We start from the raw sequence: 24,353 nt of genomic DNA, 5'->3' as shown, positions 1-24,353 counted from the left end.
TCAATTGGGGGGAGGGGGATATTTTCCTACAAGATTTTTTTTCTGCATTCTCCCTCTCAGATTCAAGAAAATCATTTCGTAGTATTATTATTGAAAAAGGGCTTGTTGTTTTTTCGTATTTTTGTTGAAGAAAATTGAAAAATCAACGAGTTTTTCCTCTCTGGATTATGATAAATACTCTTCCCCCCCCCCTCCAGGGCCGTGTCAAAGAATTTTGTTTTTAAGGGGGGGGGGTACAAAAAGTTAAAAAAAACACATCGAAAATTTGTTTAATGGCATTAATGATGAACGGTAGAATTCAATCGTCACTAGGAGTTTTTCAAATATAATCCAGAAGTTTCCTTGGTTGGATTTCAAAATTAAATATTCTATGTACTGCTGTGAATAAAGGAAACTTTTTGGCCCTTTTTCGTTAGCATAATGCTTCACACTTCAGCAGTAGACGGCCCTTGAAGCCGTTGCCCATTTGAAATTTCCTTTTCCAGATCATAAATGTTTCTCCCTGTATGCAGAACACCTTCTATTTCTTCCACCGTAACAGCTAGCAAATAAGTCAGAGATACCACTACTTTCAAATAATGTTGATATTTCGGATAACGATAAGAATGTTTCAATAAACATTTTTATTTCCATCAATCCAATTCTAATGATAGCCGTTTTTGTACTATGTCCATAGAGGAGACCGTCTGAAAATCCTGCTGCACAGGCAACAATATTTTTTAATGCTCCACAGGCTTCAACGGTTTGTGTGTCATCAACAACAGCAACTCTGAAGTAATTTGTTTAAAACAGGTCTTTGAAAGTTTGGCTCATTTCTTTTGTAGCACAGCCTATTCCCTTCACAAATAACTTCATATGCAACCTCGTTTGCTATGTTTGCTCCCACCATAACTAATGACTGGATTTTCAGCCGCGAGGAATTATATTTTGAATTTATAGTAAAGAACGATATAAAAATCCTCTCCGACAGGGTATTCGTACCATTGTACCAACGCACACTTATAGATTATAATATAAGATATGATAATAAATTACAATAAGGACCAAAGTCTATCTCATAGCTATTGATGCAACAGAGAAAAAAGATGTCTTGGGTATATATGACGTCATACGAGGTTACATTTTATTTTAAATAAATCCGAACAGCTAAAGCAAAAAGCCTGAAAAATCGAGGCAATGAAATTTTTGGACGAAATATAAAGTGTTACGACCTCTGTCGCTAGAAGACACCCAACAACAAGCATCACAACGATTCCAAAATTTATATAACAGACAATTAAACTAATCCAGTTTGGAGCTGTAGTAGCTGTAGAGATGGCTGAAATCAAGTAAAGAACAAACCGTGGCACATATTTGGCTTAGTTTGATGCCTCATTCTCTGAAGATCGTCTCTTACTATTCCAAATAAGAAAAAGCCATAGGTTTTTTTTCTGTTTGTAATCCGGTTTCCAATGGTAGTCAAACAGTTCGTCGTAACGAACTGCATGGTAAGAGCGAAAAAGCCATAGGTTTTTGTTCTGTTTGTAATCCGGTTTCCAATGGTAGTCAAACAGTTCGTCGTAACGAACTGCATAGTAAGAGCGACTCGTCTCAGTAGTAACTGAAAGTCTAAAAAGCGGAATTTTAATATCAATAAATAAATCAAAAGAATTGGATTTTTATGCTGATTCTAAATATATAAGTTTCATCAAGTTTACTTTTACCCATAAAAAGTTACGATCCTGGGAAATTTGCCCTATTTTCGAAAAAAACAGGAAAACACCCCTCAAAAGTCATTTACATAAAAACAACGATATTCGGATATAGCTGCAACCTAATAAATGACAATCCACGGCACATAGTTTGTAAAAGTGAAGATAATAAAAGCATCTTTTAAAAAAAATTTCAATAAACAACGAAATATAGTCCATAGTATGTTAGATTGAAGAACGATCTGTAGCCCATATTGATTGAAGTGTTATAAGGTTATCCGGGTTTTAGTGGTAGCTAGCAACCTAGTTAGAGACGATCAAGTTTAATTTGAAGAAATATAATAACCCGTAATTCCTAAAAACATAGTCGGAATAAAACAAAAAGTACACCATTAGAACCACCTTGTCCGAACCCCTATATAGGAAACTTTCTGTCCCTTGGCTTGAACAGCAAGGGAAATATATTGGCTTGAAAATGAAGAAAAAAGGCAGCTACTTACAGCATTCTGCCTAAACGTCATCTTTTTTTCTTTTTTTTCTTTTCTACAGATAGTTTGGCCCTGAAACATTGTATAGAGTTGTTCAATGGCTCATTTTAAAGAAAATTAATGGGATAAAACCCTTTTTCTAATTAAAAAAAATATTTTTAAAATATATATATATCTATATATAAGGACCGCAGTTGTGTAGCATTAAAACTTAAAATTTGTATCATATATTTAGCAGCAACCAAGTGGTTATGAACCTCTCTTATGAATTTTAAGTCATAGGCAGCGCAATCGTGCTGCCTAAGTAAAGAACGATGTTGGCACAATGTATTATTATTTTTTTCCCTCTAGACCAGGGCACTTCGTATCGAGGGAGCTGTCGTAGCAACCTCGAAAAGGGCTGATTTGATACGAAGTTGGAGTTGCTTGTGTCCTTTTTCTTAGTCGAAAGGGATTGGAAGGCAACTAACACCTCTTCCACGCCCAACCTTTCCCCAAACACATCCAATCAAAGTTTTGAGATAGCCATTTTGTTCAGCGTAGTTGATTTCCAGAGAGAAATTATGTTTTTGAGGAGGACACTCACCCACATCCCTCAGGACAAAAGTTGTAAGTTATGCCCTTGGGGCATATAAGGTTTTTATTGAAAGCGTTGTCGCAGATACTTCAAAAAAGCCACGTTCGATTGGAAATTAAATCATAATTTTGAGATAGCCATTTTGTTCAACGTAGTTTAAAGTTCCGTAAATTAGGTCTTTGAGGATGACAACCCCCCTCATAGCCCTCAGGGCAAGGGTTGTAAGTTAGGGCCTGGGGACATATAAGGTTTTTATAGAAGGCGTTGTCGTAGAAACTTCAAAAAGGGGTCATTCGATTAGAAATTAAAATGGATAGTGCCCTCTTTATTATTCGAAAGTGATTGGAAGGCAACTAACAACCCTCTCACACCCACCATTTGTTGTGAAGCGTTATTTGTGGTATTTGGGGGTTGTAGTCATAGATGCCTTTATTCTCCCTTTATAGGGGAGATAAACTCTGGCCCTAAGGTAATTAAACTTTGGTAGCGTGCCTTAGGCTATGACCGAACTAATGAGGCGTACCGACTGAGTATGTTCCAGAGGCTAAAAATAGATCGTAGAGAGTTCGTCTAAAATACAATACTTTTATTCATTTACCATATAATAAAATCGGATATATTCTGGCTACTGGGACTGGCTGTCCCAAGTAGCCCACAAGTCTCAATAAAACAACAATAAAATATAAACAAGATGCTTAGACACTTACGAATATAAGACAAAGTCCAAGGTATTTCTAATGAGAAAACAAACGGGCAGATGTTCACCCGGCAAGTCAAAAAGTCTGCCTTCAGTCCCAAAAATCGGGGTATATATATGAAAAACCTAACCACGTCCTTCCGGTAAATTGACGCATTTAGCCAGGAACTTGGTTATTGAGCAAGTTCCCTCCAGCCCACACATTCCACGATTTGTATCCTTATCTTAAAAAGTGGTATTTTGAAACTTTGTTTTTGCGTCTTAATATATTTTTACCCAATTAATAATTAACTAAATTAGAAAGCTTTACCACAATACTCCCCATTTAAAGAAGAATTGTCCCAATTCTCAATATTTTACTTTTAAAACAATTTAATTTCTTCTAAAGCTATTATGCTGCCATCTTTGGGTCATTATGTGCATATACCCTCAATGGGTTTCCTTAGGGTTATGTTTCTGGTCCAATATTGGCGTTCTTTTTTTTTATCGAAGGATTTCAATTCGAAATTCATCCTTGTTTCTCTTTCTCTGTCTCTAGGACTGACAATTGCTCTTTTATCCTCTTCATATGCATCTTATGTTTTACTTGACCCCAAGCGGCTTAAACATAATATTAGTGGTTTTGCTTAAATTAGATTTATATTAGAAAATTTTTATGATTTTTTTTTTAATTTAATTCCCATTAATAATTTAATTTATCTGTGTGATGTGGTTGATATTTCGTGGTTGATATTACCGTGTGGTTGATATTTCCGTTTATATTTCGTTTTAGAAATGCCTTGGGTAAAATACATATAACAATTTGTTTTGTAACCACAGAATTCTTTAAACACAACACTTTACATTTTCTTCACATTTTACATTAACTTAATGAATGTTTAGGCTATAAGCAATTTGCTTTTAGATCTTCAGCATTGACAATTACTAATTTAGGTTCATTTGTCAGTCAATAAATTAGCAGTAAATTCTCACTTAATAGTGCATTTTGTTGACGTTGAATTCGGACAAGGTAAATATATCGGTCCTGGATACAAACATTATCGTGGGAGATGCTAACTACAAGCTCTTGCAATGCACCAGAAATTGGTTGATATTAGTATCATACATGAACCAAAATTGGCTGAAGTTGCATCCAAATTTGGTTGGTATCGGCAAAAATTAACCAATAATAGGTTGTAAAAAAAAACTAGGTCTGTGATCTAAAGAAAAAAATTGATATCAGCTCACAAACAAAGCATTAACGTTTGTATACATAAGGATAAAAATCACACACTAATATATACAAACAATTTTTTTTTTAAGTAAGAGGCTAATTATTTGCCGCTAAAATAGAAACATTCCGTTTCTGGTTGGATTTTAATTGTATTTATATTCTTTACATATTAAAATTAGTATTAATTATTAAACACTCAAAATACCATATTAAACACTCATATTAGCAAAGCATTGATACAGAATATTTTTTTTTAACAACACCGCTGATTTATACATTGACCAGAAGTCACAAAACTTGAAAAGAACAACTACCCCATAAACATTGGTTAAAATTTTTAAAAGTTACTTTAAGACACTATGTCGTAATATAACCACACAAGAAGCATTTTTTAAGTAGATTTCTCACAAAGCAAAAATAGAAATTGGTATACTCTCTCTTTCTAAAACAGAACACTCAAAATACCAATTTATTATCTTTATATATTCTTTATACTGACATAAGTTATGTTGATGCATAACTTAATTGTTTAAAAACAGACAATAACTATGTAATCTTAAAATTTATTTAAATACTGCAATTTTTATTCTTTGTACAATTTTAAATCACTTCAGCAAGACTTTTGATCTGATAAGTCTTAAACGGTAATTACAATAATTGCACAATTTGTTTCTAACCTTAACAAATGCATCTATGCGCTATAACACAGAACTGTGATTAGCTGCTATTTAAAGGCTTAGCAACAGTTCTTACAATACGACTGTTATTAAAATTTATAAATTTGCAATTTTATACGATGCAAATTCCATATTTATTTAAAGGTTTGCAAAATACATTTGTAACTGTATATTTCGTCAATAACATTTGTTCATCTTATTCTATGTCGGTTCGTTTATACGAAATTTTTTTTTTTGAATTTCCGGTCATTGAGACAGTTTAATATAGTATTCGACTGTCATCTCTTTTTTCCAGTTTTAATGTCCTTTTGGGACAAGGCTTAGCTTACAGCTTATATCTGATAAGCTAAAAATTTTAGCTATTCGTCTTTTTACCTGTTTTGGCACTACCAATTGACTTGTGCCCGTACTCTGAAGGTTTGCTTACCAGGGCTGCCTTCTGGTAGCTCCTATAACGTTTCTAAGTTCTCTTGTCATCAGCTACAGCTAAAAAGACTATTATGAACCTGCACACAAAATAATTAGTTTTAATAATTGGTGGCTACAATTTTTTTTTCTTGGGCTATTCTTTTTTCAGAAAAAGTGGCCCGTCTGCCGAAAATACCTGGCCTTCGTGGCAAACTGTAATTTTGCTTTTGATATACAAGTGACAATGACTATTTTCACTTTAACTTTCCCACTTTTAGTGGTTTTAAACCTAAGTAAAATTCTTAGGTTTCAACGTCAATTTCTTAAGGCTTTTATGTGCCTTACTTTCAATTTATGTCATGCTAGTCATTTTCTGAAAACGCTTCCACATATGAGAGCCAAATTTCTTTTCTTGACTACTTTGAGCATTTGTCCAATATGTCTACTAATCTCGGCCCGCGTTTACCAATGTAACGGTGGCTCCGTAGTATTAATGCTACTTATTTGTACTTATTTAGTATAATTTTCATACTAGTTCGTTCGGCAAGTCTAATAAGTGCGTATAACAGAGTTTAACTGACTTCATTCAGTTTATTTTCCTTTTAGTTTCTTCTGGCTATATTTTCAACTTGAACCATTCTATTTTTATTTTGATTCGATATTTAAGTGGAGAATAATGTTTTTTTTTCAAGTCTTTTATGCTTTTTCAGTAAAATATATCTTTTTTTAAAGCCTATATTTATATATTCCATAATCTTTTTCAATGCCCTTTATGATCAAATTCATTATCTCCATATTTATAAGCGGTGGGGGGGTGGTTGTATAATTTTTTCAAACTGTATTTGTTTTAAATTATTTAAGTTTCTCAGTCCCAAAGTGTTAGTATTACAAAAGCACTGTATTTTTCAGTTGATTTTTAGACAATTTTTATTTAAGTTTTTCGCAGCATTTTTAGCACTCATTTGTTTATAAAAATTGAATTTTTACCATATACTGGTTGCAAATTTTATTCTAGATTTAATTAAGATCCATTTTGCCAAGGAAAGATAGAAAATAATCCAATTGGCAAGGCTGAATAGCTTTGAATGCGTTGTTCCGTAGTCTGCGGTTTACTGATAAGCTTGAATTTGGGAGAATTACAAGAATGAATCTATGCTCATTACTGAGAGTTTTTGCTGTTGTGAAAGGTTATATTTTAAATAAAAAGTGGATACGTTTAGTTTCTGTTAAAGGTTCGACGGCTTGGGATTTGGGTGTTTGGGTTGGCACAGGTGAAAGCCAATTGTTTAAACTAGGGATCTCCTGTGCCAATTCGTTTTCTCAGATCCAATACATCGCTAGAGTTAAAATTATTATCTTTAACAATGAACTGTGGTTTGCTTGTGACGATGGGGTTAATTTTTGGCTTATTTTTAATGGATTTTGTCCTTGGCTTTTACATTCTGGTAAGTTTTTAGGTTATAATTTATTTTATTTTATTTTTTTTCGCTTTTCGTTTCCTTTACCTAGCACTCTTTTTGTTTCTAAGCTTATTCTAAGTTTTGCTTAAACCTTTATAGCGCTTCTTTAAAATTTCTTTTTTTTTCTCTTTACCATTTGTAACTAATAAAAAAAATATTCTCTTAGACTATAACTAATTATAATAAGATTACAGCCAGCTTGTACATGTAGTGGCCACATAATGTAAACTCTTGCTGTTTTTCCCATTATAATTATTTTAAAATTCTTCAAAAACCATTTTTCAAATTCGACTGAAAGTGTCACCTCAGAGTTTCAAAGGTCAGTAGATGCATTGCATGTACTTAACAACGAGAGGCCAGCCGTGGTTGAGCTCAACTCCAAATTTGCTAGCTGTCAATGACCCTATTTCAGTAAACCATCCTCCTTCGTTTTTTTTTTAATTATCCACCCCCGAAAAAAAAAAATTTTTTTTTCAATATGCAAATCAAAAGAATTGTTTTTTAATGCTGATTCTAAATATGTATAATTTAATTAGGTTTACTACACCCATTTAAAAGTTACGTGACCTTACTTATTTTCCTTTTTCTCTGAATTGAAGCCTAATTCGTTTTGTCAATTTGACATTTCACCGTTCGCATAGGCCTATCTCATATTTGAAACAAAATTTGTTGCAGGAACCTACGATGTCACTTCCGATCGGAAATAATAATTAGGCGTTGGAATGTGACGTTCATAATAAATATTTCTTTAGTGGCTTTTATACTCGTTTGATTTTTATTTAATTTTTTTTATTATTATTGTTTTATTCAAATATTAATCTGCTGGGTGCTGCGCTTGTTCTGCCTTTCTCCGTTTCCTGGTCCGAGTTTTGGACTCCAAATTTTTGCTTTTCTTCTTTATAATATTCGTAAGTTTTTCCGTGGTTTCTATAGTGTGGTTTACAAGGCTCTGAGTCCGAGTGCTGTTTTGTTGCCTTGTCAAATCTCTTTAATCGCTGTTTCTCTTGATTTTTGGCCTTCTTCATGAGTGTTTTAGCGACTTGTGCTGCTGACAAAGGAACTTCTTGCTGCCCCTTTGGTTTCTTCACTGTTCTCCATAATTTTTCTCTCAAAGAAGGTTTTCTTGACGATGGCCCAGGTTTAGCTATATCGTTTTCTGTCGAAGAATTTTCTGTGTCACATTCTGTTAGCTCGCGTCTGGTAGATGGCGTTTGTTCTAAAAGCCATTTTTGCGCTACGACTGTAGGTGAGTCTAGCGTATGAAAATTAGATAATTCTTTGGTTTCTTCCAATTTTTCTTCCTATTTGGATTCAACCTCTGGTTTATTATGTCTTAAACCAGTAGGTTGTGTTTGAGGCTCTTCTTATCGCTTACATCGCTTGTATCCGATGTATATTGAACTTTTCTTTTTTTCTTGTTTGTTGTGGAGAGTTTGTAGCCAAGTCTGTGCTAAGTATTCCTTCCACTTCTCCCAACTGTTGTGGTCGTTAAAAAGGTCATAAAATTCATATGCTCTTCAGATATATACTGGTGAGATCGTTTCTTCTATTTCTTCTTCTGAAAGTATAGGCTCTGTTTTCCACGGTTTTGAAAAATATCCCTTTTTCATTCTATTATGGTGTATTACTTCTTCCTTTTCCTTATGCTGATGTTTTAGAACATATGTTAAGTTATTTGGTAGAATTTTTGTAATCCTATAAGGTCGGTTTTAACTTTTTTGTTCCTTCTAGACTCGTTTTGTGAACATAAACCAAATCTCCTAGACAGTAAGTCGTTTTATTTTTGCTTGTTATGTAATATTTTTATTTTTTTTCTGTTTTAGCATCTGACAGATTGTCTTTAAATTGTTCCATAGGTTTTTTCATTCGTCTCACCATTTCTTGCTTATATTGGTCTAAGTTGTAATATATTCTGTCATTTTCTTTTTTATTTAAAAAAATTCTGGGATCTCTTATGTGTTGCAAAAAAATGGCGTTTCTTTTAAGGTACGTGAAAAAGCCGTATTTATTGCAAAGACTACAAATGGTAAATGTTCATCCCAATTTTCATTTCCCTCTCTTGTATGTATTCCCAGCATGTAAGCTAATTCCCTATGCTTACGTTCAACCATCCCATTGGCTGCTGCAAGGTAAGACGAGGTAAACCATCGTTTAACCCCCAGATATTCTGTAATTTCGTCTAATAATTTGGCTCTAAAACATGGCCCATTCTCGCTAAGTAAAAATCTAGGGAAAATCCCGTGTTCCAAAAATAGACGATTTACCAAAACTTTCACAATGGTTTTTGTCTTTTCATCTTTAATTGGAAAAGCGTAAAAATATGAATTAAAATGGTCGACTATAGTGAGTACACACCTGTTTCCTTTCCTGGTAACTGGTAAACTACCCTCTGATCCTCACCCGTGTATTGATATAAATTGTCCTACCCCTGAAGGGGTGGGGTATTGACCTAATTCAGCCCTAGGGATCTTTGGTGGTGACTTTTGTTTGGCGCACTCTTTGCAGCTTTGTATAAAAGCTTTTACTTTTGAGTACATTTTTGGAAAATAAAAATTTCCCGTCAGTCTCCCCATAGTTTTTGCTTCTCCCATGTGACAGCCAATCGTTGCATGTGCCATCTGTAAAACTTCTCCTTCCAGAGATTTTGGAATCACTGGAATAATTTTTAAGTAATTTTTTCTATATTCTTGCGATGGTCGATTGTATCTTACTAGAAGATTTTTACTTTCGTCCAGATCAAAATTATCTAAGTCCTTTAAAATATGTTTAAAGTGCTCTGGCAGTTCCGTTCCTTTTGATAAAAAGGATTTCATTACTAAACAAAAATCGTCTTTATTTTGATGCTTTGAAATATTCTCATTAGACAGTATTTCTATCCCTTCCAGTTCGTTCTGGATGGTTGCTATCACATTTTCTTCCTTATCTGGATTTTGTGATAAATAGTCTGGTAAAATATTTGTACAGCCCTTTATATATATTGGAGCATATGAATATGCTTGCAGACGCAGTATCCACCGTGTCAGCCGGGCTGAAGTATTTTGCATCGTATGTAGCCAAACTAATGATTTTTGGTCTACTCTTAATATAATTTTTTTTCCAAGTAAAAATTGGCGAAAATATTCTGTAAATACTATAACTGCAAAACACTCCCTTTCAACTGTCGAGTATTTTTTTTCTGCTTCCGTCAGTGACCTACTGGCGTATTGAACTATTGATTCTACTCCATCAGAATTAATGTTTAATAATATGACCCCCATACCGTACCCCGAAGCATCTGTTTGCAAACAGAAGTCTTGTGACAAATCTGGTAACTTAAGTATTGGTGCCAGTAATAGTTGCCTTTTTATTTCATTTAGCGCTTGTTTTGCGTCCTCTGGACATTCAAATTTACCTGATTTCTCTAAAAGGTTCGTCAAAGATATATCGTCTAAAATAGCTTAATAGCCTACATTCTGATCTGCAGCTTTTTTTATCTTTAGGAGGCTGTAAATTTTCGATGACTGTAAATTTTTATGGATTTGGTGAAATAGTACCTTGGTTTATCAGGTGTCCAAGAAATACTAATTTTGGTCCCACAATTTTTAACTTTTCTGGTTTTTATTTTAAGCCAGCTTTTTCAAACTTTTCCAATATTTTTCTAAGTCCGACCAAATGGTCTTCCAAGTTTTCATTAAACAGAATTACATCATCTAAATAAGCCAAGGTATCTTTTTTCCTTCCTGGTTCGATATCTTTTAACACCAAATTCATTAGCCTACTAAAACAATTTGGACTAAATGATAAGCCGAATGGCATCCGTTGAAATATGAACACTCTGCCATCGTCTAACATTACTGTAGCCTTATGCATTTTTTCTGTATCTAATGCCATGTGCCAATATACTGATATTAAATCAAAACTAGAATAATATTTTGAACTCCTTAACACATCTAAAATCGAACCAATTCTTGGTAACTTCATTATGTCTTTAACCGTGACGACGTTTAGTGCTCTCAAGTCTATACATCACCTCACGGTACTATCTTTTTTCTGACTATCACTAATGGAAAACACCAATCACTAATGCTTTCTTTAATTATACCCTGATCTTCCATTTCTTTTATTTGGCTTTCTAGCCCTGGCTTTAAATGTGAGGTGTTTTATACGGTGACTTTTTGATTGGAGGGCCCTCTGTTGATATCTTGTGCGTGATTAAGTGAGTTAATCCGTAATCTTATTTTTGTCTTGCAAAAGTCCATTTAAAATCCCAAAGAATATTTTCCACCCTAGTTTTTAAGTTTTCCGGTAAATGTTTTAAATCAAATTGTTGCAAAAAATCCGTTTTCGTCATTCCATACTCTTCTTGTGGTTGCGGTTTTAATGAGGATAAATTTTCCTGGCTAGATGTGAAGTTGACGCTTAATTCTGGACTGATCATATGTTTCATTTCTGAATTTGAAATCTTTTCTACTGATCCAAGTTCTACCTGGTTCAGTTTTATTTTATCATTACTTAGATTTGATAGTTTTAAGTATGTTATACCATTTCCAATATTTATAACTTGATTTTTAACGAAAATCATTGGGTATTCTTTTATGGTGTTCCCCCCTATCACGGCATTCATCGTTTTAACCTTTCCATCTTTTTCATTTAATGTAGCTAGAACTTGAGCTGTCGTTCCCCCTTCTATTGTGATTTTTCCGCTTACTATTAGGTTATAATTCGAATCTTCACTTTCTTTATTTGTTGTTACGCAAATTTGCCTATTACTTTCATTTGCCTGGTTTATTGTGATTGTATTGGGTATGGGTTCCCATACAATCCCATATTTTCTGATGGCATCTACTCCTAGAATACAAGGAAATGGTAGCTGCTTGCATATTATTACTGTTACTGTTATTTCTTTATCCCCTGCACTAAATTTTAGGGGACATTCTCCCGAAATTGTCAGCTTGTGCCCTGTCACTGATGTTAGGGTATTTTGGCATCTACTTACTCGATTTTTGACACTAGGAGGACATATATTAAAGACTTCCTCTCAAATTAATTATTTGGATGCGCCTGTATCTAGTAAATATGGTTAATTTTGAAGACACTGAATTTTAAATCAACGCAGAATCGGTAGATTATTATTACTTGCATTTGTGTCGCAGCATTCTAAACTATATAGGGGTCTTGGTAAGGAAACATCTCTGTCAACCCTTACAGACTGATTTATCTTTTTAAATGCCCACTGTTTGGCCAAAAATTTCTAGGAATATCCAGTTTTCTTCAGCGCTGCTACTTTGACCCTGGTTATTATTAACCGTGTGCCTTCTAGGCCTGAATTCATGAATATTATTAGGTGTTTGCCAAGTATTATTTGTTCCCTGCCTTTCTAAATTTCTGTCCCCCTGCGTTCTGAACTGGTGTTTTGTTTTGTACGTGTGGCCTTCTTTGGGTATTTTATGCCAGCAATCTGCCGCATAGTGATTTGGTTTGCCACAATTGTAGCAATTGAATCTTTTACTATATTGCTTTGTAATTTGCCCTTCCTCGTGGGGTCTATATCTATTTCTATATATTCTTGACCTGCCACCATTTGCTCTATAATTTTCCTCAGGAGGAGGAGTTGGGTCTCCATAATACTTGGTATTCCAAGTCATTAAGGATCTAATACCATGGGATTGGTCGTCAAATGGAGAGGGGTCAGTCCATGGTGGGAAGGATTGGCCTTCCTCGTGCCTTTTTGGTTCACGATTCGGCTGCTCAAAGTTCATCCTCTTCTGTCCCCTTTCATATTTTTTACTTTCTTGGGCTCCTGTGTTATTTATTGACATTTGGTCAAACTTTTTCATAGTCTCGTCAATTTTTACCTCTGTTTCGACTAGTATTATAGCCTGCTCTAAATTTTCAGGTTTTCGCGATAATATTAGTCTTAATAACTTTTTTGGTAACCCTTGGGTAAAAGTATGTAGTTGTACTTTCTGTACCGTCTCGTCATTTCCGCCTTTTTCTAATTGTAAACACACAGATCTACAAATTTTGTCAGCATAGTCCCTGATACTAGTTGAGGTATCGAATGTGACTACCTCTGTTCTTAGCCTCTCGGAGATGATTGTCTCTATGAATCTTGTTTTAAAAGATTCAATTAGAGTACTGATGTCCTTGGGCTCTTTTTCCTTAATTGCCTCAAAATGTTTAAGGGCGCTTCCCTTTAATCTGGCTGCAACGCATTGCTCTTTGACATTATCTTTAAACAATTCTGTTAGTTCGTCGAAAATTTTTAATTTTTCGATAAATTCATCTACATCTGAATTTCCCGCGTATTCTGGTATAATTTTTGCAATTTCAAGTACTGTTGATAGGGGAGTCATTTTTTCCTCTGGTAAAGCCATTTTATTTCAATTTACTATTTGTATTTAGCCTTCTCGACCCAGTTTTTCTAGCGACCACCAGATGTTGTGAAGCTTTATTTTATGGTATTTGGGGGTTGTAGTCTTAGATGCCTGTATTCTCCCTTTATAGGGGAGATAAACTCTGACCCTAAGGTAATTGATCTTCGGTAGCGTGCCTTAGGCTATGACCGAACAAATGAGGCGTACCGACTGAGTATATTCGAGAGGCTAAAAATAGGTCGTAGAGAATTCGTCTCGAATACAATAATTTTATTCATTTACCCTATAATAAAATTGGATATATTCTGGCTACTGGGACTGGCTGTCCCAAGTAGCCCACAAGTCTCAATAAAACAACAATAAAATATAAATTAGATACTTAGACACTTACGATTATAAGACAAAGTCCAAGGTATTTCTAATGAGAAAACAAACGGGCAGAGGTTCACCCGGCAAATCAAAATGTCTGCCTTCAGTCCCAAAAATCGGGGTATATATATGAAAACCCTAACCACGTCCTTCCGGTAAATTGACGCATTTAGCCAGGAACTTGGTTATTGAGCAAGTTCCCTCCAGCCCACACATTCCACGATTTGTATCTTTATCTTAAAAAGGGGTATTTTGAAACTTTGTTTTTGCGTCTTAATATATTTTTACTCAATTAATAATTAACTAAATTAGAAAGCTTTACCACACATTTCCCCAAACACATCCAATCAAAATTTTGAGATAGCCATTTTGTTCAACGTAGTTAAAAGTTTTAGGAACTAACCCTCTCAGAGCCCTCAGGGCAAGCGCTGTAAGTTATACCCTGGGATCATATCAGGTTTTTATAAATAATGAGGTTGTAGACACTCAAAAAGGGGTCATTCGATTGGAAATTAAAAGGGTTAGTGCCCTTTTTAATAGTTCAAAGTGATTGGAAGGTTTGAAATTTTTATAGTAAAGATCGATATGGGCACAATATATGATTATTTTTTTTAGACCAGGGCACTTCGTATCGAAGGTGTTTCCTAAGGAACTTCGAAACAGGATCATTCGATTAAAAATACAAAGGCCCCTTTTTAATAGTCAAAAGTGATTGCAGGACATCATTTAACAGTTCATCATTTAACAGTGCTTCAATTAACAGACTTATGAGTCTGCTAGTAGCATCATGCCCCTGAAAGTTCCTTTTCTTAAATCTCCGACTTTTTAATAGACATTCGAAACGTTTGACGTGCTAGCGTACCCTAAAAATACTGATTACATAACAAAGTAATGCACAAAATATTTTTAAATAAATAATGAAATGTAGAATATTAACATAAAAATATGTATTATACATTATTAGTATCATTGAACAACTTTGAACATTTTGAATCTGATCTACAAAATAGTTCATCATGTTCTATATTGATACTGTAGCTATTGTCTTCTCTTAGTTCGCAATCAGTAGAATAATCATTAATCCATTTTGAGTCATACAAAATTTTTACTGGGATGTCACCTAAAGGTTCAATATGCATTTCGTCTTTGGTATTATTGGGTTCATTGACTATATGATCAATAGTAGTAATAACGTTCATTTGCGCTTGATTTTCCATCAATTCATCTTTATATTTATTGATGATATTGTCTGCCTCTGCCATTTTTATTTTGCCTGCGATCTCATTGTTTATTGTCACATTATTTTTATATAGATAACAGGTTTGGTCCGTAAAAAAGATATGATTATTGACATTAGTGCAGGAGTATGCATGTCTTCTTCTTGTTTTCTTTAGAATGCTAACAACAGAATGGTGACGATATGATCTACAGCCAGGTAATGTCTTACCACCAACAGTAGCGATGAGTTGTCCCCCATCATCGAAGATTATCTTTATGTTTGCATTATCTTTGAGCACTAACTTCTCTTGGAAGGATACCCTCGTATATCCACCATTTGCACAATGGAAATTCTTTGGTACTCCAAAGGAATTTAGCTCCTCGCTGTCATGACAACGTACGCATACATTTCCACTAAGATCACCATTTATGCTTGTTTTATAGTTCAAATATTTCTTCTTGTCAGCATTCAACGCAATGATGATGTAATCATGTGCACAAACTTTCTTTTAATATTTTATTTTCACTTTTTTAAATATTATACAGGTTTTTATCCTTCCAATGTGTAAAAATTACTGATTTAATTCATACAATAAACTAGGTAGTGTCGATAACCTGCCATAGAGTACCACTGGGATAGCCGTGTAGTGGGTCAGAGCAACCATAGAGTACCATTGATACAGCTGCATAAATAAATATAATAATAAAAAAAATTTCCAAAAAATTCCAAGTCAGAAAAAAGAAAAGTACTACTACGAACACGATTTTTCTAATAGTAAAAGTCACGACTAACATATTTATATCATTCTCATTTTGTATTTCGAAAATATTAAATTTGAAATTTTTCTCTTATGTATATTTCATGCCATTCTAAGACATGTAAAGAAAGTCGACAAATATTTATATGTTAAAAAAAAATAAAAATAAAAGTTAAAAAAAAGTTAAAAAAATAAACTTCTAAAATAAGTATAAAAATAAAAAGGGGGAGGGTCCAAAATTGGGGGGGGGGGGGTATTGGGGTCCTTTAAGGTTGAGGTCCTTGGCGGCTGGGGTACTTGGTGGTTGGGGTTCTTAGTGGTTGGGTTCCTTGATGGTTGGGATATGGATGTTAAATGGATGTCGTATCATTGCCTAAAATGTATACAACTTTATTCATTTCGACTTTATGTATGTTCCCAATACTACACAATAATTTATATTAATTGCACTCTTCACTTGGTACTTGTGTATTATAGGGATCACTATTATACATTTAAAATTCCCGCGTCAAATATACTTACTGTAGATTTCCTATAAAAGATGTAAAATAGATTTCATCCGACCCGAATAAAAATTATGTATATCTTGAGGAGGTCATTATCCCCTCAGATTTACCTATTTTAGGTATGTGATTAAAATTTTAACCTTTTCTCTCTTCGGAAATTTTAATAAAAAATTTATTCATATTATAGTCATTTTGGATTTATAGCCCCATCACTACTTGATTTCTATGGATGTTTCTGTAAGCGATTAAAATTTAAACCCTTTCTCTTCAGAAATTTAAATAGTTATTCTCAAGACATCCCTCCAAAATAAAAACAATATGTATCTCTTAATGGAGTTACCATTCCCCCGGATTTACCCTTAGTTTATAAGTAATTAATATTTCAAGCCTTTCTCTCTTCGGAAATTTAAATAATAATTCTTTGTGATATCCATGTGCCTGCAATAATTATCTGACTTGATCATGCAAGAGTCATGTAATAAATTCCTTAAGACTCGATCTGTCAATAATCTGAAATCTAGCACTTGAATTACAACGCCTCTCTCTCTAAATTAGGTCACATACGTTCTCTTGGGGGTCTGGACAATGCCCAAATGTTTCTCAAATATAAATGTATCCCTCAAATGTCAAGGGCTTCCATTACTTCTAAGTTGTTTTTTTTTCGCTAGTTGTGTCATTTTTATGTTTCAGAGTAGAATAAAAATATTTGATAATAGCTAGCCCTCGCAATAAGGACAAACCTCTCTTTGCTCTCTTGAGATTTTTTCACATGCTTATTTATTTTGAACGTGTCAAATAAAAAGATAGCCCGCTCTTATTTTGAACGTGTCAAAGTAAAAAAGAAATAAGATTAAGTGCTTTCGAATTTCAATCTCTTTGATTAAATTGTTTGCTATACACACCTGTTTAAATGGAGTTTTCCCGCTCAAAAGCAGGAACATGCTCCCCTAACCCCCATAAAAAACTCAGCTCACACACTGTAAGCTGTGGCTTAAGGACAAGTGACAACAATCGTTTTTGGCTCCTTGCAAGAATTGTACGCAAATTCTGTTTTCCAGACTGTAATATCAAGGAGAATATCAAGGATTTTGAACCGTACCATTTTCTCGTATTAAATTTAAATTGACTGCAGAGGAATAAAAACAAACAAAGAAACCAGGGCATCCCTAAAGTGTTGCTCCAATCGCATGGTGATGGCAGGATAATGTTCCATCGCGAGCTATAGTCCTCTTCCTTAAAAATCGCTAACAGGGAGCTTTTTCTTGCCGAGGAAAGCCGATCAGGTAAAGTGTACTCTAAAAGTGGACGCAAAATTTATAAAACTTAAGTAAGTGGGATAGGTGACTTTTGCGCGTAACTAAGGGTTTAAACAATCAAGTGAAATATCGAAGTGTTTTCAATGTTGGGAACACGAGCCTTTCACAAAGTTGTGCTTACTTGTTTTACATATTTGTATTTACGCTGTCCTTCGTCTAACCGAGTGTGTTGCTGCCAGGGATTTACGCCAACTATTTGATCGCATATGTGCTTCTTATGACGGTAATTAAATAAAAAAAAACACCTTTTTTTAACTGAAAGTAAGCAGCCATGTTAAAATTTAAAACAAACAGAAATTATTCCGTATATGAAAGGGGCTGTCCCCTCCTCAACGCCCCGCTCTTTACGCTAAATTCTTTATTGCTTTGAAAAGAAGAGTTGTGAGAAAGAGTCAAACTTCAGCGTAAAGAGCGAAGCGTTGAGGAGGGAAGAACCCCTTTCGTATACGGAATAATTTCTGTTCGTTTTAAGTTTTAATATTGCTCCTTACTTTCAGTTAAAAAAAAACTTTTTTTTATTTATTTTTTTTTATTTTTTTAGTTTTTTTTTATTTATTTAATTTCTGAACGTTTATGAATTAATGCAGGTTTTGAACTTGGTTCACCGTACATGAATAATTAAAACAAAATTTACATATTAATTTTAACTCTTTTTTTTAACTAATAATAACCTTTAATAACCTAAGTTTGATTTTTGTTCCAGTTATTTAAGTGACTCTTGAATCTCAAAGGCTGTTTAAATAGAATAATAACCTATTTTAAAATTAAAAAAAAAAGCTTTATCGTAAGAGCGAGCTATTGAGGAGAAGCAACCCCTCTTATATACTTAAAAATTTCTTCTCGTTATAAGCTACAACGTTACTTCTTATTTACAATTGAAGAAACTTGTTTTTTATTTAATTTCTGATTGTCTTTTATATAATGCTGGGAATTCCAGCACTCCCATCATGGAAATTCTCTTCCCCCATGAAAATTTCCTCAATGGAAAGATCCTGCCTCGTACCTTCCTCCTTCCAACCCGTCCCCCCCCCCCTCACCGGGAAAAAACCCTGACTATATGAAAAATCTCCCATACTATATGTAAGCAATGGGCTAGTTTATAACTTGCAGCCCTTCCCCCGGGAACTGTGGAAAATTAAGTCGTCCTCAGAGACATAGTCATTAGATTTTACAACTACACTGAACAAAATGACCATCAGGAAATTTTGATCCGGTGACTTTGGGATAAAAATGAGCGCGGGAGGGTGCCTAGTTGCCCTCCAATTTTTTTTTGTCACTTATAAAAAGACCACTAAAACTTTTAATTTCCGTTCCAATGAGCCCTCTCGCTACATTCTAGGACTACTGGGTCGATACGATCACCTCTGGGAAAAAAACAAATAAGAAAAACAAATAAACTGCAAAAACTACAAAATTCCACATTTTTGCGGATAAGAGCTTGAAAACTTTACAGTCGGTTTATCTGATACGCTGAATCTGATGGTGTGATTTTCATTAAGTCTTAATTCTATGACTTTTAGGGGGTGTTCCCCCCCTTTTTTCGAAAATAAGGCAAATTTTCTCAGACTAGTAACTTTTGATGGGTAAGACTAAACATGATTAAATTTGTATATTTAAAATCAGCATAAAAATACAGTTCTTTTGATGTATCTATTGGTATCAAATTCCGTTTTTTAGAGTTTCGGTTACTATTGAGCTCCTTGCTTACAGTTCGTTACCACGAACTGTTTGAAAAGGATTTTTACTGAAACCTGTACAACATTTAAACATTTGGATATAACAAGGGGGGGGGGTTACTGTTTCATATAGCTGGCATACAATTTTCAGTAAACATAGGCCTATGTCAGAACTGAAGAAAGTTGTCGGAATAAGGTTCCGAGGATTCTTTTTTTCTTTTTTGTCGTCCTGGTCGTTCATATGAGACCCCCCCCCCCAAAAAAAAAAAATTGATTGGCATCGTGTGACTTACTGATTAGCATGTAAAAAGGTCGACATTCGCTTTTTTTGAGCATTTTCTTAGCTAGCCGCTTGACTTCACAAATCTAATGGGGGGGTTAGTTTAGGTTGGTTCACATGGGGGGATTTTTATTTTGCGTTTCCAAATTGGGGTTTTCTACTTCTGTATAGTGAGGCTATATAAACTTTATACCATAGTTTGAGGGGGAATTTCGTGTGACGGGGGACAAAAATAGCGGGTCAAACAGGGAGAGTATGTTAATGGCCATACTGAGTCGAAATAAGAGTACTAGGATTCAGGTTCCCTAGAGAGCGGTTGGAGCCACAAGGACTAATTATCTTGAGAAATACTAACATGGAGAGATAAATTCAAGAAAGTAATGTATTTATTTTTACTCACATTAGCAATACAAAGCTGATTCAGGGTCATCAAATTATCTGCAATTAATTCACTGTCATAGGCACTTGGATAAAATTATATACTGAGATGTATGTAATGCAACATGGGTCTATCAATGATCTCAAATAAATTGTCAAAAGTTATTAATAGTTAGATCATAGGTTCACTTACATTAGACTGCTCTCGACTGCCCTAGACTGACGCCTCTAGACTGCTCGAAATTGCCAAGTTCTAGCTAACTATACTATCCAATTTCGCCAGAGGTGACATCAAGGTGTTTCTAAAAAGTGTATTACGTTGGACCTATTGGTCAAATAGCATGTCCTATATTCTTATTGGACAAGGAATACACCAATCGGCTGCATGAACTTTCATACGATTTATAGCTATAAGATTTGCATTTTTGAATTTTTCTTGACAAAACAAAGTATTACTTTTGTAAATTTATTGCTGACGACTTGTCACTTAGTTTCCAGGTAGCTTATAATTTATCGCGATGAAAATTGTTGCAGGACAATACAACTTGGTTACATTGGAACACCTGACTCTAAACTTAGTTTCGAAACAATGTAACTAGATTATGTAAACATACTTTGTATCTCTCATGGCTATTTTTTTGTCCAATAAATTCTACCTACTCTTGAAAGTTCGGAAATTCAAGCTCTTAAAATTTAAATATATTGTTGGTCACCTGTCGCATAACATTTGGTCACACTGATATTTATTGCATATTTTTGTGACACAGAGATGGATTTATTTATTGCTACTACATTTTCTGTGGGAAAGATTATACAAAGTTTTTTCAATCAAGATACATCTGTTTGCTTTGTTTAAAGCAGCCAAAAAATCGAGAGTTATTTGATCTGTGGGTTACTTGAATCTTTAGGTTCATATTTTGGGTGATTCTATTTTACATGGGTAACTTTAATTTGGAAGGTTTGAGTTTTTTTTTATTTTGATCCCGTTACATATCATCCTTCCCATTGTTAACGATGTCCTCATCTGTCGATGTCCTATCTGTATTCCTTGGGCTTAACTTTGGATACCGTTATGTGATGATATTGTCCTAGATTTTCATCTTCAGGGGATTCAAGGGTCCAAGGTAAGGTACTTTGCCTTGTTATTATAGGATAATTGATTATGTCCATAGCTTCTCTCAAATTTTTCTTGTTTGTGTCCTTGGGTGGAGTTTTCTTTATTTTTACACCAGGGGTTTCCATAGCTTTATTTAATTCATCCTGTAACGATAGGGGTCTCTCTATCGGGGTTGCTGGTGACACCATATCATCTGGAAACCTTTTGGTGGGACAAGGGGTCGAAATTCTATCGGGAAAAAATTGGGTTTTTGGGGATAGGGTAGTCTAACTCTTCTGAGATTTCTGCCCATGAACTTTTTGAACCCTTTGGGGTTTTTATTGCTACTGGTATTAAATATTTTCTCTCGGGGACAACTAGATTTTTCATAGCTAAGAACTCTTCAAAATTTTCCTCGTCACTCTCATTTTAAAAAATAATATTGTTTGAAATTGAAAGATTTTAACTCGGCTAGCCTTGACTTGGGGAATTCGTCTTCCGCGTCTGACAAATCTGTAGATAAGGGTCTCGATACCCATCTTTCCGGGTATTTGGCTCTTTTTATACGGCTAACTTGTGCCTTATATGTTCTTCCGTTGTCGGGGTTTATCATTTTAAAAGTAAAATCATTGTCGTATTTTTTGATTATTCTGTAAGGTCCAGCATATTTATTGTAAAAGTTTTTTGCCTTCCACCTTTGCCTCATTTTTTAGATAGACACAATCTCCTATCTTAAAATTCATATTCCCTTTGACTTTGGGTTGGTTTCTCAACTCTTGGTTTATTTTACATTTTTCTAACTCTTGTCTAACGACCTTATAGGTTTTCCTCATCCTATTTATAAACTCTTGTTTATAATCCTCTGTATTATTGTAATACTGTATGGATTCTATAACTTCCTGATACGGTATTTTAAAATCACGGCCGAATAATAAATAAAAGGGGATTTCTCTAGTCACTTCCGAAAATGCGGTATTTATCACGTTGGTTAAGTACGGTAAGAATTGGTCCCAGTCATTTCTTTTGTCTTTTGTATAAATGCTTAAGACATTAGAAAATATTTTATGCCTGTTTTCGATTTTTCCATTAGCTTCTGGATGATAAGGAGATATCACCAATTTCTCTATGTTAAGGAAACTCATTAAATCTTTGTTACCTTGGAAATAAAATTACTTCCATTATCGCTTATAACCTTGTTAGGAACGCCAAATTTTAAAAATACTTTCACTAACGATTTACTCGTAGCGTACGCGCCTTGATTTCTCAATGTTTTAGCAAAAGTGAATCCGGAAAAGTGATCTAGAACTGAAAGAATGCGAGTATGGCCCCTGTTGGAAACAGGTACGCCTCCACTGGTTCCATATAAATCAAATAAAACAATATCGAAAGGGAACCTCGCTACCGGGACTCTTCGAATTGGGGGGGGGGTTAGGATAAGCTTGGGGATTTTTTCTTAAGTTACACGCTTCGCATGTACGTACAAAATCTTTAAGTTTTGTTAACGCCGACGGTACATAAAAATATTGTTTTAACTTGTGGAAGGTTTTAGTTATCCCTAAATTTCCACCTATATCCGAATGAAAATATTCAAAGGCAGGTATTATTAAGTTTTGGGGTAATACTGGGATTATTAAGGTTCGATTTTTATTCGTATCGCCTGTTACTATCCTGCAAAGGATTTCTTTGTCTAAATCATAATAAAAATTATCTATTTCCCTTCTCAGGGCTTTGAACTTATCGGGCAGGTTATCAAAATTCACAAAATAATTAATGAGAGTCAAACACATTTCATCCTTAATTTGGTTTCTTTAATGTTTGCCAGCGATAAGGGGCAATGATTAACCTCGTTTTCTTCTATTTGAGTTTTAGGTTTATTCTTCTTGTGTTTTCGTTTACTGGGATTGATGGCATTTATTTCTTTGTTTTCATTATCTAAGGAGTTATTTTCGGGGTATCTACTCAAATAATCCCAGGGGGCATTTTGTTTACCCGTCAAATGTTCAAATTCTTAATCCAGGTCTTAGATTTTCATTATCCATTTAGCTAAAATTCCCGTTGGATTTTTGAATGTGCTTAGGTACTGCAGGCATTTATGGTCCGAACGCAGCTTAAATTTTCGACCCACTAAATAATGTCTAAATTTTTCTAATTTGTAGATTATAGAAATTAGCTCTAATTGTGTAGCAGAATAATTGCTTTCGACTTTTGGTAAAATTCTACCTAAATAGTATATGACTCTCTCTATATACCGAGGGGGTTTCTTTAGGGAATCGGGGCTGTCTTCTACGGCGATTAACTGGGAAAGGATTGCACCGATGCCTAGAGCCGAGGCGTCATTGGTAACCACAAATTGTCCTTTTTCAAAATCAAGTTGCGACAATACTGGCTCAAAAGTAGGTGCTTTCTTGAGAGTCTTTAAGGAGTATTGAGCTTCCTGCGAACAAGTAAAATTTCGGGGGATCCCTTTAGTTAGGTACATTCGAGATTTTGAAATATTGGAGTAATTACGCATAAATTTTCTAAAATAATTTGTACAACCAAGAATTACTCACAACTGTTTTATAGTTTTTGGGGATTTGAGATTTTGTACCCATTTTATCTTGTCAGGGTCTGGTGATATTTGACCTTGGGTCACTATCATTCCCAAAAATTTTATTTTAGGTAGAAGTAACTTTACTTTTTCAGGTCTACATTTCAGGTTGCCTTCCCTGAATTTTTCAAAAACTTTGGCTAATGTGGCTAAATGATCCTCCGGGTTTTCTCATACGTAAATTACATCATCCACAAAATGAATAATGTTCTCTACGCCTCATAATATGTGTAACAAAAGTCTACACAGTGCATTCGAACTAGTTTTAATCCGAAGCGTACTCTTCAATATTCATAAGACCCGAATTCAGTTGTAGAAAATGCCATATTATTAATGCCATTATCTGTTATCTCGCTCTGATGATATCACTTTGTAACGTCAAGAAAAGTAAAATTATTATTTTTGTTTGAGACGATGTCCAGGATCTTGTCGATTCGGGACAAGGGAAATTTATCACTAACTACTTGCTTGTTTAGGGCTCTATAGTCCACTACGAGCCTAAGGTCCTTGTTCTTTTTTGGCACTAATATAACAGGGGCTGAATACAGGCTTATACTTAAGCGTAGAATATTGTTTGTCTTTAATTTGCTGGTTTTACT

At 34.4% G+C, this 24,353-nt stretch overlaps 1 pseudogene; it reads right to left on the bottom strand.

The window, feature by feature from the left end:
* Positions 1-319: 319 nt before the first annotated feature.
* On the bottom strand, positions 320-21,777 carry LOC148952320 (glycerol-3-phosphate dehydrogenase [NAD(+)], cytoplasmic pseudogene; annotated as a pseudogene).
* Positions 21,778-24,353: the final 2,576 nt, after the last annotated feature.

This window comes from Artemia sp. Qi Xiang Cuo, chromosome 5, assembly GCF_049724085.1.
Source record: "Artemia sp. Qi Xiang Cuo chromosome 5, ASM4972408v1, whole genome shotgun sequence".
NCBI classification, from domain to species: Eukaryota; Metazoa; Arthropoda; class Branchiopoda; order Anostraca; family Artemiidae; genus Artemia; species Artemia sp. Qi Xiang Cuo.
The sequence above is the reverse complement of the archived record's forward strand: the minus strand, read 5'-3'. Positions and strand labels throughout refer to the sequence as shown.